We start from the raw sequence: 14,678 nt of genomic DNA on the forward strand, positions 1-14,678 counted from the left end.
CCTGGATTCAGAATTCCATGTAACTCAAAAGTAGTTTGAGTTTAATTACTAAATCAACATTGATATCTCTAATTAGTATAAGTATGTAATGTTAACTTTAATATCTCTAATTAGTATAAGTATGTAATGTTTGACACAATGATTGTCATGAGCTGGTTGAAATATATACTTTGCTCGAAAATGATGAAATTTCAAGTATCGGATGGGCCGCAAACACAAGATCACATTTGAGTGACTAACCAATGATTTTTAACCGTTGATTTATATGTACAATATTTGGACGGCACAGATCATCATATTAAAGTAATTATAGTAATAAAATTGATAATCTAATTGTTTTGGGATATTATCAGTGGGGCATGTGCCCAACAGATAGATAGTTCAGTGACACGCATGTTACACATGCAACTCTTCAAAGGATTATCCAAGCTTTTACCTTAGATTTCTAACCCCCTCAAATAATTCAAAGTACATGGCTTGGATGGTATTTAACACTAAGGACTCATACGCTCGTATGAGTTTTGCAGTTACAATCTAGGTGGGACCCACCTTGATGTTTGTGAGAAATCTGTTGATGCAGAAATTGGGTGACCTTCCCTGGACTTTCAAATAAAATGAAAATAAAAAAGAGATAAACATGATAGGGACTCTGATTCCGGTTTGGATTGTGAGATTATGTTATTTTAAAGTTCTGACAGTCCTGATTACTTCCGGCCTCTGATCGGGACTTATCTAGTCTGAGTGACCAAAGTCAATTTTGAAGCCCTGTTTATTGGTAATGGTACAGATTACCAATGCGCAAGATTCGGTAAATTTGAGGGTAATTATCTGGTGATATCCAAATGGTTATATGGTACAACATGATAGGAAGATCCTCACCCGTTGATCGTGATAATATTTTCTGCTTTTTTTTTTTTTTCTAAATTAGCAATGATATATTTTCAGTGAATATGGACCACTGCTGTATTATCTCCTTATTTATTAATCAATGTTTTAGGAAAGATTTTCACCATAATCTCCAATTTCAGTGAGACCCATCATACAAGCGGTTTGGATTACTGATCCATGGGCCCAAATCTACGGAACCTTGCATGTGGAATGACCCTATAGTTTCTCTCCCCTCTTGAGGCAGTTGTTTTGCGTCATTGATCTGGGACCTTCCTCATATGGGCCTAAGTGGGCCCACCCACTAATTAGATGGGCCGAACTTGAATTCCAAGCTTATTTAGTTACCAGATCTGACTCTGACATGACATGAACCTGACCCGTTAACAACCCTAGATCTAGCTTTAGATCCGAGGTCCTAAGATCATTGGTCAGACCTCATCCCATCTCAGCCCATCTATAAATAATAATAATAATAATAATTAAATTAGAATCTTGCAGTTTTCTGAGTTTAGTGGACTTTAACGCTTGCTTCTAAGGCCCAGTTTTTTATGGGCCTAATACATGGAACTAAATACTTGAAATGGGCCATCAAATAAGGCCCGAATCCACTAGGAGATGGTTCTGCCGTTGAAATTCGGCTTATTTTTTAATGTATATAAGGGATAATGGGCTGGGTTATTATCAGAACAGAATAACCATGGCAAGACCGTGAAAGGTTCAGTGCTAGTATTCGGTTCCATCCGGCCAACCAATGGTCCTAGTTCACTCGGGTGCTTTTTAGACATGTTGATGGTCTAATCATCGATCTGCACCGTCCATTAGGTTCAACTAACTTTTGATTAGCTATAGTCACAAGCTCATGTTGACTGGAGGGTGCTAAGCTGCTGATGTTGTACTTTCTTTTATAACGGTAGGTTTGCCAAGGTTATGGATGGAATGGTTATTTTCATTAGATGGAAATAATTCCTTCTAAGCTGTGCCTATGTTAGTTTTTAAATGGGGTGACTCTTCACCCGTATGGACAGCGCAGTTGTGCAGCAATCTAGACCGTCCAAATCACTGACCGAATTGTGGATCCCACATAACCAAACATTTCACTGAGATCTCAGCCATTTGATATTTTTAATTTAAAGTTTGGACCAATCATTATTTCACATTTAACCATTCATTTGATAACCATTAATTAGATGATTAGGATTACTTGAGCGTTCTGATTTTAGAGATATGATCCATCAGAAGTTGGCTCACTTATTTGGACGATCTGAAATGAATTGGCTTACAAATGTCCACCGTTGCAGATTTAAAAGAGGAAATCTCTGCTTTGGACCACAAGTTATAGTCCCTCCCTCTTTATAACTTGCTATGTGTATGTGAAATCCAACCCTTCATAGAGGTTGGCCCCACCACGAGGATTAACTAGCCCATCTATTCATCAGGTGGGCACATAATAGAAAACAATTACTAGACATTGATGTATAGAAAAATACAAATGTGGTCCACTCAATGAGCGGATATGGCTGAATTTTGCATAAGGTTATCTTCATGATGGGATCAACTTATTAGACAGGTTGGATGTCACACTGACATGAAACATTGGAAGTTAATCTCTGGGTGGACCCTAACAAATAGTCCAACCGATTGGACTTCGGACCTTTTTCTTTTTAAAATGATTTAAAACTAACGCAGGAGTTGAGCCAAAGAGGAATCTTTCAGGCCCTTTCCACTTTTCGATTTTACAATTTTACTATTTAGTTCATATTTATTTTCAGTTTTATATTACTTCCCCTTCTCCAAAAATCATACTCTTTTACTGGACCACAAAAATCATACTCCTTTATTGGACCACAATGTTAGCTTAAGTTTTTCGTGACATAGGGACGAACATAATGAGGTCAATTGTCGTCTTCCTCAAGGATAACTGCTCCGAATCCATGGAGCTTCCTCAAGCTCCTCACAAAGACTTCTCAAACTCATGAAGAAAAAAGTATGAAAAATAGAAAATAAATTCTATAAAATTCATAATTAATTTAAGGATAGTAAGACACGGAAGAAGTTTCAGATCTACAATTAACTCTGAAATTTCAAGCTTATTTTCATATCGAGAATTGGTCTAAAAAGTTGACTTAAATTTGTGGACCCCACTATGATGTGCATAACATATCCACACCGTCCATCTATTTTATCAGAAGATTTTAAAGTCTAAGTCCAAATTTTAGATTGATGCAACGCTCAAGTGGTCCATACCACACGAAACAATAGCCTTAAATGTCTACCATTGAAAGTTATTTTGTTCATTGGGCCTACATTGATGTTTATTTGTCATCTAACCTGTTTATGAAGTCATAAAAACATTGGTAAAGGATAAACACAAATATCGACTTCATCTAAAACTTTCGAGGGCCACACAAATGTTTATACAGTAAGCATTCAATTTCCACTGTTCCCTAGTCGATTAGATATTTGGATTTACCTCATTTTTCTATTCATGCCCTAAATGAGGCTGACATAAAGAATGAATGACGTGGATAAGCCACATACATCACAGTGAACCCTACATTCATTTGGCCACCATCCTTATTTCGCGCTTGAAAGTTAAGCAGTTAACATCTGCAACAGAAACTATCATCAGAAACTATGTATAAGGACTCTTGGAAGAAAGCTCTGATGGTGCGAGGACGTGGACGTGGACGAAAGCTATCCACACAAGGTAAGGATAAGGATAGCTTTCGATTTATCAAAAGGAAACACTGACGTGGATTTCCCTGATGCATGAAAAATCAAACAGCCCAAACGTAGCTACAGTAGAGCCCGTGAGCTTTTCGGTATATGCCCGCGTCATTAGTAATGATGTCATTACTACCGTAATAAATATAGACGGGCATTACAAGGGAAACGGATACAAATCATTTCATGGCTTCATCCCAACAATGAGAGGGATATAAATTGACGCGGATTTCCTGCTAATAAAGCCTTTGGCGGGAAGTTCCCTTGGAAACTTAGGTAGGGCCTACCGTGATGCTTGTGAGAAATTCACACCGTTCATCCAATTTTTGAGATCATTTTAGGAGTTGAAAGTAAAATTGAGCAGGATCCAAAACTCAAGTAGGCCGCACTAAAGGAAAATGTGTGCAGGAAAATTCCCACTGTTGAAACGTTCCTGGCATCAACAGTGATGTTTATAAGACATCTATACCGTTTATAACGTCGTTCATATTGGGATGAAATGAAAACACAAATATTATCCCGATTCAAAGCTATGGTGGCCACACGAATATTTCAACTGTTGATGTTCAATACTTACGTTTTTGCCCATCTGAGTATTGGATACGGCTCATTTTTGGCCTTACATCCTAAAATGAGCTCACAAAAACAGATGTATGGAGTGAATTTCTCAAAAACATCACCTCACCCCCACCTAAGTTTTCAGCGCAGTTAACTTCCTACGAAAGGCTTTGGCAGGAAATCCCCACCCGGATGTAAATATCAGGTAGACCACACCACAGGAAAATAATAGTAATTGGATATCCACCATTAAAATCCTCCTAAGGCCCATTATACTTTTTAGTGGACATCCAATATTTTTTATTTGACATCCAATTAGTTGATTCCAGGCCCAAATGAAGGGAAAGAACAAATATCAGCTTGATCCAAAACTTTTATGGCCTCTAAAAAGTTTTTAATGGTGGACGCTCATTCAATACTATTTCCAGTAATGTGGTCCACTTGATATTGAGATATTCCTTATTTTTGGTCTTATACCATAAATGATATGGAAAAATAGATGAATGGCATTGATGAAACACATATCATGATAGAGTCCACGGAGCACCCACCGCCAGCCATTGGCTGGTCGCAGGGAGAGTAGCCAATCCGTTTCCCATTGTAATTAAGAGACTCAATAACATTGGGAAGCAGATTGGCTGGTGCACTGCACCATCAACCTAGCTAGTGTGGGTACATGTTGTCCTACAAGCGTCTCCAGCGTGTGGTGGTGGATCTGTCGCATGTGGTGGAGTAGTTGGTAGGATTAGAAATAGAGAAAAGACTAGAAACAGAGAAAGAGTGGAGACCGCACAAGAAGAGAATGTCGGCCACACACGCATACATGCAAACAAAGAGAGCAACGGCTAATCATGGAGAAAGAGGGTGGCTGATACATGGCCATGCATAGTTGCTTGTAGTAGCCTACTCATGTCAAAATTTTAAAATAGTAGAAGTGCCTCTGTACCAAAATGTACACCACTCTTGGAATTGAGCATATAAAATTTAAACCATTACTTAACATGCATGCAAAGATATCTAAATTTCCTCAACATTTTATATTGCGTTTGAAATTCCTTTTAATGTCTTTTAAAACTCATAATTCAAGACTATATATCATGAAAAACTAATTGCATAATATAATTGTCCATGGATACTTGCCTTACCTCCCAATGTTTTCTAATGAAACATGCCAGGATTATAGCCACTCCATTTGGGCTTTTTCCAATGACCCAAATTGATTATGTGATGGTGCTCCTCTCTCGCATGGTGGATTCTGTGAACCCCTTTGATTGAATATTTCAACCCTTTGATCATACAAAGTTTATAGGAACCCTTCAAATTCAAAGTAAAAGAGCTGAATCACAAAACCCAATTTAGAGCTATTTGTTTTCTATCCACAATACAAGTCAGGCACATTATATAAACTGTTTAGATTGTTGAAAGATGACTCAGATTCAAAGGCAAGAGTCCGGAGTGCAAACATCTAAGGGCTGTTTAGTAAATTCACAATCTAAGCTACTCAAGGCGCCTCAAGGTAACTCGAACCAAGCTGGCTACCTGGTTTGTCACCAAGGAATTACTTGTAAAACGAAAATGGAGAAGAAGGGATTAGAATCGTAACCTCCATCTAGAGCTAGACATACATCCTTAAACTAAGATGCTATCCAACAAGTTCCTACTTAATTTTGTATTTTATATTCCTTATTCATCTTTTAAATATTTTTAATTCTTTTCTAATCACTTATTTTTAATTTATAATTATTGAATATCAAGTTGAGTTAGGTGTTGTTTATAGATGTCTTGAATACGTAAAATCAAGAGTTTGGCTGATGACTACTACTTCGATGCCATCAAGCAAGCTTCGATGCCATCGAAGTCCAAATTTCCTCCATTGATTGCAGGATTTATTGGTGCCATTTTTCTTTTGAGGCCTCCTGACCTAAGCAGAATATCAAGCTAAGTCCAGAGCATAGATCACTGATGTGATGACTGATGAACAATATTCAGCACTGATTACTCTGTTGAGTTATACTTTTGTAACAAAAGTGCACAAAATTTCAGTCTTTCGGGCACGATTGAAATATGTTGAAGGGATGCGTCACCTTAGGCGATCATGTCCTGAAAATCAGCTCGATCTAGAACTCTAGCGGACCAACGCACAGGGAAGAAGGTGAGAGGAAACCCACCGTTGATTCTCACTTGGGCCACCTCAGTTGCAGAGGACCTTGATTTTACCACTGATTCTTCGTCCATAGCAAATGGGGGGCCTGGATTGTCTGGATTCCATATAAATAATACGATGGAACCCCAGGCAGATTATCAAGGGTGAGTGTCCCCTTTTAGCCCAACTGAGTTTCTATTTAACTGATTTTTAGGCCCTTAAGGTGTATCGTGAGGTGAAGGGCTCAGATGTCTCGAATATATCAGGTGGATCCCACTTCAGCCCAATACTCCTCATGGTTGCACTGGTACCACCAGACGTGACGGTGATTTCCCAGTGATTTCCATCCACACAGGAAAAGCTATACATCATGTCCTTCGCTACAAGCCAAAGTCAACAGCCTGTACGTGTACAATGAATGTCGATGGGCCTGGCCCAGTCCATTTGCAGCCATTGAGATTTTTTGACGTCATCGATGGTGATTTCCTAGTGATTGTCCATAGCAAATGGGGGGCCTGGATTGTCTGGATTCCATACAAACAATACGATGGAACCCCAGGCAGATTATCAAGGGTGAGTGTCCCCTTTTAGCCCAACTGAGTTTCTATTTAACTGATTTTTAGGCCCTTTAGGTGTATCGTGAGGTGAAGGGCTCAGATGTCTCGAATATACCAGGTGGATCCCACTTCAGCCCAATACTCCTCATGGTTGCACTGGTACCACCAGACGTGACAGTGATTTCCCAGTGATTTCCATCCACACAGGAAAAGCTATACATCATGTCCTTCGCTACAAGCCAAAGTCAACAGCCTGTACTCGTACAATGAATGGCGATGGGCCTGGCCCAGTCCATTTGCAGCCATTGAGATTTTTTGACGTCATCGATGGTGATTTCCTAGTGATTGTCCATAGCAAATGGGGGGCCTGGATTGTCTGGATTCCATACAAACAATACAATGGATCCCCACGCAGATTATCAAGGGTGAGTGTCCCCTTTTAGCCCAACTGAGTTTCTATTTAACTGATTTTTAGGCCCTTAAGGTGTATCGTGAGGTGAAGGGCTCAGATGTCTCGAATATATCAGGTGGATCCCACTTCAGCCCAGTACTCCTCAGGGTTGCACTGGTACCACTAGAGCTCACTTCATTGTAATATCATAACACAGTGGGACACGCATTAATTCTTTGGTCTACGTGGGAGATTTTTTGACGTGACGGTGATTTCCCAGTGATTTCAGTGGGACACGCATTAATTCTATGGTCGACGTGGGAGATTTCTAGACGTGACGGTGATTTCCCAGTGATTTTTTGTACGTGTACAATGAATGCCGATGGGCCTGGCCCAGTCCATTTGCAGCCATTGAGATTTTTTGATGTCATCGTTGGTGATTTCCTAGTGATTTCCATCCACACAGGAAACGCTATACATCATGTCCATCGCCACAAACCAAATTCAACAATGTGTACATGTACAATAAATGCCTATAGGCCTGGCCCAGTCCATTTGCAGCCATTGAGGAAAAAGATCCTGAGGTTGTACTTGGATCAATCCTCCATGCACATGCAGGCCTGGGTACGTGGTCTTTTGAAAATTCAAAAGCCTCTCGTATGAGATTCCTGTTCAGAGTTTTCTTCCAAGAGTCCATTGTCCCATCAGAATTTTCTTCCAAGATTCCTTTATAGTCTCGTCAGAGCTTTTGATGTGAGCGGGTCACGGACAATTTCATGGCCAAGATGGATCAGAAAAGGCCCGGTCGACGACAAAAGTGATCCGGACCATCGGACCTTAGATCAGGTGTATCTCGTAATTCGGAATGAGTTACCTGACGTAAAATATATGATTTTAGGGCAGAACGAGCTACTTTAGCCAACCAACCCTGCTACGCTAGGTTGCGCAGTCCGGAATTGCGAACAACCCCTGGATCGACGGTCGTTTCCCTGCTTTAATTTCATTTTTACTATAAATAGTAAATTTTAGTTTAATTATAACTCTTCACCCGTCCGGCTTCAGGAGTTGCATCCAACGTGAAAAGAGCTTAGAATAATTAGGGGAATGGTTTGGTGAAGCCAAATAGGACACTTACCATTTTTGGCCAAAAACCTTGCGCACTAGTAGACATCACGACCGTATATAAATAGTAAGTTTACTATTTATAGTAAGTCGCGGATTCTAGGAGTTTTAATTGTAGTTTGATTCTGATTTCTTTCCCATTGCTTGGTACCCCTATTTAAAGGGTTGTGAACTCGTTTTTAGTCATCAATTAATCAATTTCGAATTTCTTAGAATTTATTTCTATTTTCTATTTTCTTTCCTCGTGGATTTGATAAGTCTCTGTGAAGAGTCCAGAGAAGCTCCGTAGATTCGGATTAATTATCCCCATCACGTTCATCCCTGCGTCAATTGGTATCAAAGAGAGGATTCCCCTCAGGACGATGGCAAGCAACGAAAATATGAATCAAAATCCTGTGGACGGTGATCCAGGGATTCGTTATCTTTCAGAAAGAATGGAAGCTTTCCACCGGGAGAGTCAGTTGACCATGTAAGGGTTGCAAGCAACTCTCGACCGTCTTGCGGATGCTCTACTTCCGCCCCGAGCCCTATGCGGTGCTCCACCACCTTTAGTTGCTCCACCACCCATGGTTGTTGTACGACGCAACCCCGATTTTCGTAAAGCATTACTAGTGGCAAACCGCAGGGCTACACCAGGTGATTCAAGTTCTAGCGACGATGATCTTAATGAGGATTTTGCCCGACAACCAATCTATGGAGGTGATCATCTAGATCGTGCTGAAAGAGACTATCGAGGTAAGGCTGAACTTCCTAGTTTTAACGGCTTATTACGTATATAAGATTTTCTCGATTTGCTAGCCGAAGTAGAGAGATATTTTGATTATATGGATATGCCAGATCATAAAAGGATAAAATTGGTAACGTTTAAATTAAAATCTGGTGCTTCTGCATGGTGGAAACAATTAAAACTCTCACGAGCCCGCCTGAACAAGGCGCCCATCTCATTATGGTCAATGATGAGATGTTTTCTTCAATCACGATTTCTCTCCAGTGATTATGAACAGATATTATTCCAGCAATATCAAAATTACCGACAAGAAAATCGAACCGTCACAGATCACACTTAAGAACTTCAACGGTTGGCTACACGAAACAATCTGTCAAAATCTGAGTCACAGAAGGTGGCACGATTTATAGGTGGATTGCTACCGACAATGCAGGACCGAATTCAGATGTACCCAGTCGGGACCGTGAATGAAGCAGCTCAATTAGTGGGTAGGGCAGAAACACAACTTGCAAGAGCTCCTGCTTGTCCATATCCTTCAACTCGACCCCCCCATGACGAGTCCCACGTAAGATCCAGTGCTTGCGTAAGGAAAAGATCCAGTAGAAGAACGTCATCAACCTCCTACAACAGCAAACCGTGATACAGGGAGTGGCTCATTCAGACCTCAATGTGCACCACCCATAACAACGGGTCCGAGTAGGATTCTAAATCCTTATGCTCGGCTAAGGTCGAACAATTGTTACCGCTATGGCCAACCAGGTCACTTATCAAACACTTGTCCTCAACGTCCCGCAGCATACTTGATTCTAAACGAAGGGGGCACTGAAGATGAAGCCGCAGAAGAAGACTATATATTTCGTACTCGGTGCCGCAGAAGAAGACTATATAGCTTTAATGAACATGAACAAACCACTGAAGAAATAGCAGGTGACGATGAAGTGACGGGCGAGGATCGTGGCGAATTTTTAATTGTAAGGCGATTACTATATGCCCCACGAAATGAATTACATCCACAACGACACAATATATTTCGTACTCGGTGCACTGTCAACGGAAAGGTCTGTGATGTAATCATAGACAGTGGTAGTAGCGAGAACATCATCTCAAGAGTGATGGTGGAAAGTTGCAGCTACCAACGACAAAGCATCCTTCCCCGTACTCATTTGGCTGGATAAAAAAGGTGAATGAGACCAAAAAACAATATAATATCTCATTTTCAATTGGTAAAAATTATAATGATCAAATACTTTATGACATGGTCGACATGGAAGCTTGTCATATACTACTCAGTCGACCCTGGCAGTCGGACCGTAATGCAACCCATCGGGGATGAGATAATGTCTACATATTCGTCAAGGATAGTCGAAAAATAATCCTTACCCCTATGGCACCAGAGAACCACCCTAAAGCTTCTAAAGTGGAGGGGAGTTTCCTCTTGACCATTGGGATTTCATGGAGGAATCCAAGGAAACCGACGAGGTATACGCCGTAGTGGTGAAGGCCGAGGAAGAAGAACCCTCAAACATCCCTTCAAGTTTAAGGCTATTGCTAAACGAACTGAAAGAAGTCTGGCTTGAGGATCTACCTGATGGATTGCTCCCCATGAGGGACATTCAACATCACATAGACCTCATCCCTGGGGCTAGCCTACCTAACCGCTCTTATTATCGGATGAGTCCGAAGGAGTGTCAGATACTTCAGGGGCAAGTGGAGGAATTGATCTGTAAGAGTCTCTTGAAAGAGAGCATGAGCCCATGTGCTGTACCAGCATTATTAACGTTAAAAAAATGGAAGTTGGCGCATGTGTGTCGACAGTCAGGCAATTAACAAAATTACCATCAAGTATCGGTTCCCAATACCACGGTTTGACGTTAATATACTAAAAGGGGCTAAAGTGTTCTCTAAACTAAATCTAAGAAGCAGGTACCATCAGATTCGTATCCGACCCGGTGATGAGTGGAAAACGGCATTCAAGACCAAGGGTTGTATGAGTGGCTAGTCATGTCATTCGACCTATCGAATGCACCAAGTACTTTTATGCGTCTAATAAATCAAGTTCTAAAACCGTTCACTAGCCGATTTGTGGTAGCATATTTTGATGACATATTGATATATGGCCAGGATGAGGCGGAGCACAGGAAACATCTCAGGCAAGTGCTGCAGTCCTACAAATTAACAAGTTATACCTCAACTTGAAGAAGTGTAGTTTTTTCACTAACAGCCTATTGTTTTTACGATTTGTTGTAATGTTTACAGGCATTCTTGTAGACGATGATAAGGTGCGAGCTATTAGGGAATGGCCGATCCCGACAAACATTCATGAGGTGAGGAGTTTTCACGGGTTAGCGACCTTCTATCATCGATTTGTGTGAGATTTTAGCACCACAGTCGCGCCTATAACAGATTGCATGAAAAAAAGACCGTTCCAGTGGACCGATAAAGCTGACAAGAGCTTTCATGAGATCAAGCATCGTTTGCCTATAACACCGGCCTTGGTGCTTCCTAATTTCGACAAATTTTTTGAGGTTGAGTGTGACGCTTCATACATCAGAATTGGGGGAGTATTATCATAGGAAGGCAGGCCGGTAGCCTTCTACAGCGAGAAGCTCAGCGAAGCCTGAAAGAAGTAGTCGACTTATGAGCTTGAGTTGTACGTGGTTGTTCAGGCGCTGCGACATTGGCGGCATTATCTGATTCAAAGAGAGTTTGTCATGTACACTGACCATCAAGCATTAAAGTTTATTAATAGTCAGACTAACGTGAATCGTGTGCATGCTAGATGGGTTGCGTTTTTACAGAAATTTATGTTCGTTCTGAAGCACAAGTCAGGGCAGCAGAACAAGGTGGTTGATGCACTTAGCCATCGTGCATCACTACTTGTTATGATGAGCAACAAGGTGGTCGGCTTTGACTGTCTCAAAGAGCTATATGCCGAGGATGAGGACTTTAAAGATTCTTGGGTGAAGTGCCTAGGAGGTCACCCCAGTGACTTTCATATACAGGACGATTTTCTCTTCAGAGGGAATCGATTGTGCATCCCACAAAGTTCTCTGAGGGAGCAGATTATTTAGGAGCTATATGGAGGTGGCCTCAGTGGACACCTTGGGCGAGACAAGACTCGAGCTCTTGTGGAAGAGCGGTATTACTAGCCGCAATTAGTACGTGATGTGGAAAAAGCCATACAACGTTGTCATGTTTGTTAGACCTCCAAGGGACAATCTCAGAATACGGACCTCTACACCCCGTTACCTGTGCCTGATGGTCCTTGGAAGGATTTATCAATGGACTTCGTGCTTAGTCTCCCACAAACACAACGCGGTATGGATTTGGTGTTCGTGGTGGTAGATCGTTTCTCTAAGATGGCACACTTTATCCCATGTAAGAAGACCCTTAATGTAACACACGTGGTGAATCTATTCTTCAGGGAGGTCGTACGGCTACACGGGGTCTCTAAGACCATTACTTCTTATCGTAACATGAAGTTCATTAGTCACTTTTGGCGGACTTTATGGACTCGATTCGATACACGACTTCAATTCAGCAGTGCTTACCACCCACAGACTGATGGGCAGACCGAAGTTGTGAATCGCATGTTGAGAAATCTCCTTCACTGTATTTCAAGAGAAAAACCAAAGTAGTGGGATTTGATCTTATCTCGAGCAGAGTTTGCATTCAATAACATGGTGAACTACTCGACAGGGAAATCACCGTTCCAGATTATCTATGGACGAGTGTCTTGCCATACGCTTGACTTGGTCCCTCTGCCCAAATACCTAAGCACGAGCATTGCAGCAAAACATATGGCAGACAAGATAATGGGCATTCATGCAGAAATGCAGACCAAGCTACATGCCTCAAACAAGAAGTATAAGGAATAAGCGAACAAGCACCGGTGGAAAAAAGGGTTCGAGGTGAGCGACTGCGTTATGGTCCATCTGCGTAAAGAGAGATTTTCGACTAGAATGTACACCAAGTTGAAAAATAAGAAGATTGGACCCGTTCCAATCATTCGAAAGATTAATGACAACGCTTATGTTGTTGATCTTCCAGATGACATGGCGATCTCACAGACTTTCAACGTCATAGATTTGACCGAGTGTCATGAACCAGCGCAGGATGAGAACTGGAGGACGAGTTCTTTTGAAGTGGAGAGGATGATGTAGAGCGGGTCGCGGATAGTTTCATGCCCAAGATGGATCAGAAAAGGCCCGGTCGACCACAGAAGTGATCCGGACCGTTGGACCTTAGATCAGGCATATCTCGCAATCTGGAATGAGTTACCTGACGTAAAATATATGATTTGGGGGTAGAACAAGCTACTTTAGCCAACCAACCCCACTACGCTGGGTTGCGTAGCCCGAAATTGTAAAAAACTCCTGGATCAACGATCGTTTTCCTGCTTTAATTTCGTTTTTACTATAAATAGTAAGTTTTAATTTGATTATAACTCTTCACCCGTCGGGCTTTAGGAGATGCGTCCAATGTGAAAAGAGCTTAGAATAATTAGGGGAACGGTTTGGTGAAGCAAAATAGGACACTTACTATTTTTGGCCGAAAACCTTGCGCACTAGCAGACATCACGGCCGTCTATAAATAGTAAGTTTACTATTTATAGTAAGTCGCGGATTCTAGGAGTTTTAGTTGTAGTTTGATTCTGATTTCTTTCCCATTGCTTGGTACCCCTATTTAAAGGGTTGTGAACTCGTTTTTAGTCATCAATTAATTAATTTCGAATTTCTTAGAATTCGAGAAGTCTCTATGAGGAGTCTAGAGAAGCTCCGTGGATTCAGAGTAATTATCCTCATCACGTTCATCCCTGCGTCAGCTTTCTTCTGAGACTCCTTGAGGAACCGGTAGGAACGCATAATTAAATGATATGAAAGTACATTTAAGTGGAATTAACATTATTATATGTCTAGAAATACCATGGAATTTTGACCCTCCAATCCCCTGTTTGAGATTAAATTCTTCCTTTTGGATAAACATTGTATTAAGTAAGATCTGTATTTGGCGGACCTTGGAATTGTAATTAACGGACTAGATTTCACGATTGATGCCAGTCACCTATATACATATGTAATTTGATTATGGTGTACAAATGGCGTATATGGATGGACAGCATGGACAAAACACGTGCATCAACTTGAGGCCCACATATGTAGTAGATTTCGAAATCCACCGAAAATCCCAACATATCTCCTATCTTCCATTGCGATGACTTCAAATTTAACTTGAAGAAACCCTTTCGGAAAAAAAATCACGACACAAAGTGATAGTAGAGCACCATGAAAGTAGAAATCACAAGAGATAGAGAATATTTGATTTTATTTTATTTTATTTTTATTATTTTTTTAACACACATGCTCCTACACACTCACACTGTAGTGGAATTTCACCACCTATGGATACTTAACCCTTGACCGGGTGTTACAACTCCTAAGCGTCTACCACTGGAGCAAGAGTAAAGATTCCGAGAGAATATCTAATTTGAACAATCATTAAATCTTCCTTATAAGCCTTTTGAATATTCTATAAATGAATTAGAAAACTCTGAGATACACCTTAATC

Source organism: Magnolia sinica, chromosome 13 (genome assembly GCF_029962835.1).
Source record: "Magnolia sinica isolate HGM2019 chromosome 13, MsV1, whole genome shotgun sequence".
Classification (NCBI taxonomy): domain Eukaryota; kingdom Viridiplantae; phylum Streptophyta; class Magnoliopsida; order Magnoliales; family Magnoliaceae; genus Magnolia; species Magnolia sinica.